General features: G+C 36.9%; 1 protein-coding gene across 1 annotated transcript in view; it reads left to right on the top strand.

Annotated features, from left to right (window-relative positions):
- LOC100963692 (ectodysplasin-A) overlaps positions 1 to 4,193 on the top strand; it is a 94,511-nt gene that overhangs the window by 31,977 nt on the left and 58,341 nt on the right. The gene's annotated exons all lie outside the window — the stretch shown is intronic.

The following is a 4,193-nucleotide window of genomic DNA, read 5'->3' as shown; positions in this document are numbered from 1 at the left end:
TATTAGCAAGAAAAAAACAAGCGATCCCATCTCAGGGTGGGCAAGGGACTTGAAGAGAAATTTCTCTAAAGAAGATAGGTGAATGGCCTACAGAAATATGAAGAAATGCTCACCATCCTTAATCATCAGAGAAATGCAAATCAAAGCTACTTTGAGGTACCACTTAACCCCAGTAAGATTAGCCCATTCCACAAAATCCCCAAACCAGAGATGTTGGCATGGATGTGGATAAAAGGGAACACTTCTACACTGCTAGTGGGAATGCAAATTAATTCGTTCCTTTTGGAAAGATATCTGGAGAACACAGAGAACTAAAAATAAACCTGCCATTTGATCCTGCAATTCTTTTATTAGGTATATATCCAGAAGACCAAAAATCACATTACAAGAAAGATATTTGCATCAGAATGTTTATTGCAGCCCCATTCATAATTGCTAGGTCATGGAAGAAGCTTAAATGCCCATTGACCCATGAATGGATCAAGAAATTGTGGTATATGTACACCATGGAATACTATGCAGCCCTAAAGAAAGATGGAGACTTTACCTCCTTCATGTTTATATGGATGGAATTAGAAAATGTTCTTCTTAGTAAAGTATCTGAAGAATGGAAGGAAAAGTATCCAATGTACACAGCCCTATTTTGAAACTAATTCATAGCTTTTATAAGAATGTCATAACCTAATTATAGCCTTAGAATATGGGAAGGGGTGGGAGAGGAGAGGTGATGGGAGTGAATGGGGAGAGGGAGGGTGATTGGTGGGGTCACCTCTGTGGTTTATCTTACAAGGGTACAAGTGAATCTTTCTAAAAACAGAGTATAAATGTCTTAACTTAATGACTAAGAGAATGAGAAGAAGGTTATGTTAACCAGTTTGATGAGAGTACTTCAAAATGTATATGAAAACAGCACACTGTACCCCATGATTGCATTAATGTACATAGTTATGCTATAAGAAATAAATTTTAAAAAAAGAACCATCACAGTTGATGAACATCTCCCTACATTGACCACCTCCTTAAGTTGACTTAATTTTCATAGACTGGACATCCACATATCAGATAGTAGGCCTAGTTCTTTATGTTGACCACCTTCATATGTTAACCAATTTGTTACAGTTCTTTGGGTGGTCAACTTACAGAGGTTCTTCTATATATTGTTTGACTTGTTACAATAGGTTGTGTTACTGTAACTTATAAAATGTAACTTAAAAGTGGGTAAAATGGAAAGAAAAAGTGGACAGGAGGGGCCATGAGGGAGACAAAGAAGGTACTCTGGAGGCTCCTGCAATGATGCACAAAACGAATGGTTGTAGCTGAATTAGGGTAGCAGCAATGGAGACTGAAGTCAACAGATTTAGTTTGTAGTAGAAAAAATAAAAGTTTTTGATTTTATTGAGTGAGAAAAAGAAGAGTCAGGGAAGCCACCCAAGTTTCTAACAATGTGCTATATACTATTCAGTAAGATAACGATCAGGAAAGGAAGATATGTGGTTTTGCACAGGTTGAGTTTTAGGTACCTGTGGGAAATTCAAGAGGAGACAATCTGTAAGTGGTTGGGGATAGGCATCTGAAGCTCATGAAAAATATCTAGGCTGGAACTATATATGGAAATGATTAGCTATCTTAGGACTCTCACAGTTACAAATGACAGATAGCTGACCTAAACTGGCTTAAGATTTTTTTTTTTATTAAATCATAGCTGTGTACATTAATACTATAATGGGATACAGTGTGTTGTTTCTATATACAATTTGAAATACTTTCATCCATCTGGTTAACATAGCCTTCATGTCATTTTCTTGGTTATTGTGTTAAGACATTTATATTCTACATTTACAAAGATTCACATGGACCTGTATAAGATAAACCATAGGTGTGCTTAAGATTTTAAGAAAAAGAAGGTGGGGACGATTTTGACTCATTTAACTGCAAAGTCCTGATGAAGCTGCTTTAAAATATGGCTTAATATTTAAAATATGGCTTGGCCCCTGTAGCTCAAGTGGCTAAGACACCAGCCACATATACCAGAGCTGGCAGGTTCAAATCTAGCCCAGGCCTGCCAAGCAGCAATGACAACTACAACCAAAAAAAAAAAAAAATTAGCGGGCATTGTGGCGGGTGCCTATAGTCCCAGCTAATTGAAAGGCTGAGACAAGAGAATCACTTAAGCCCAGGAGGTTGCTGTGAGTTGTGATGCCACAGCACTCTACCCAGGGTGACAGCTTGGGACTCTATCTCAAAAAATAAATAAATAAATACAATATGGCTTAATATTGGGGCTTAAATAATGTCATCAGGACTTCCTTAGCTCTGCTTTCCTTTGTATTAGTCTCATCTTTAGGCAGATTCTACCTATGAAGTGGTAAAAATAGCTACTAGAAGCTCTAGGCTTACATCTTACCAACTTAGCAAGCCCAGTGGAAAGAGTGTGCCTCATCCATACATTGAATTCAGTAAAAGAAGATACTAAAAATATGGTAAGAGCAGTTTTAGTAGAACAGTTGGGGCAGAAGGGTACAGGATAAACCAGATGAGGAATTAGAAAACAGAAAATATAAATGAAAGGAAGAAGGAGAACAGAGAACAGAGTAATAGCTAGCAATTTATTAAGCACTTACCATGTGCAAGGTAAGTGCATATTACAGTCAAGGACACAAAAATGCATAACGTAAGGTTTCTTCATTCTAGAAGCTCACAACCTTCATAAAAGAGAAAAATTTACAAGTACATTGCAGAAAAGTGGTAATAACTTATATGAGTATATGATAAGACTGCAATGCAAGGATAGAAGAGGGGGCCACAGAATGGCCAACCAAACACATTGAATACATCTCCCAGGAGAAGTGCACAATGACTAGCTGGCACATACTAGGCATGCACAAATGAATGAATGAAAGGTGACATTTGAATTGGATTTTGGAGGATGAATGAGACATTGATGAAAAACAAGTAGAATGTTCATTTCTAACAAAGAGAACAGCAAATACAAAGGATAACCAATCCCCTAGGTTTGCTGTCTCTCCTCTTGGCATGGGAGGCTTGAAATAAGGGGTGAACAAAGCCAGAGATATTGGGAAGAGATTTTACAAAAGGCCAAGAACAGTCTAAGGGGGCCTCCCAATGCTCACAAATGTACTTAATACTTAATAAATGGTGATTTAATCCCAAATCATTTTGGTATCTTCTCTACTTCACTACTCTTCTTTACCCTTCATAGATTTGATAAATAAATGTTAGCAAAACAAGTGCAATTCTTCCTTGCTATTAAATGTGAGGTATAAGCCATGTATAATGATTCTTAGCCTTGGTAGCAGTTTCTTTTTTATTAAATCATAGCTGTGTACATTAATGCAATCATGGCATACACTAGTAAGTGTATTAAGTGGTGTTTTCATGTTCAATTTGAAATATTCTCATCAAACTGGTTAACATAACTTTCATGTCATTTTCTTAGTTATTAAGACATTCGTACTCTCCTTTTAGAAAGATTCACTTGTACCCTTGTAAGATAAACCACAGAGGTGACCCCATCACTTACCCTCCCTCCACCCAGCTACCCTCTCCCCATATTCTAAGGCTATAATTAGGTTATATCTTTCCTATGAAAGCTACAAATTAGTTTCAAAATGGGGCTGTGTACATTGGATACTTTTTCTTCTATTCTTCAGATACTTTACTAAGAAGAACGTTTTCCAGCTTCACCCATGTAAACATGAAGGAGGTAAAGTCTCCATCTTTCTTTAGGGCTGCATAATATTCAATGGTGTACATATACCACAATTTCTTGATCCATTCATGGATCAATGGGCATTTAAGCTTCTTCCATGACCTAGCAATTATGAATGGGGCTGCAATAAACATTCTGATGCAAATATCTTTCTTGTAATGTGATTTTTGGTCTTCTGGATATATACCTAATAAAGGAATTGTAGTATCAAATGACAGGTCTATTTTTAGTTCTCTGAGTGTTCTCCAGATGTCTTTCCAAAAGGAACGTATTAGTCTGCAGTCCCACCAGCAGTGTAGAAGTGTTCCCTTTTCTCCACATGCATGCCAACATCACTGGTTTTGGGATTTTGTGATATGGGCTAATCTTACTGGTGTTAGATGATATCTCAAAGTAGTTTTGATTTGCATTTCTCTGATGATTAAGGATGATGAGCATTTTTTCATATATCTGTAGGTCATTC

This window comes from Otolemur garnettii, unplaced genomic scaffold, assembly GCF_000181295.1.
Source record: "Otolemur garnettii isolate 467f Iridium unplaced genomic scaffold, OtoGar3 scaffold00219, whole genome shotgun sequence".
NCBI lineage: Eukaryota > Metazoa > Chordata > Mammalia > Primates > Galagidae > Otolemur > Otolemur garnettii.
The sequence above is the reverse complement of the archived record's forward strand: the minus strand, read 5'-3'. Positions and strand labels throughout refer to the sequence as shown.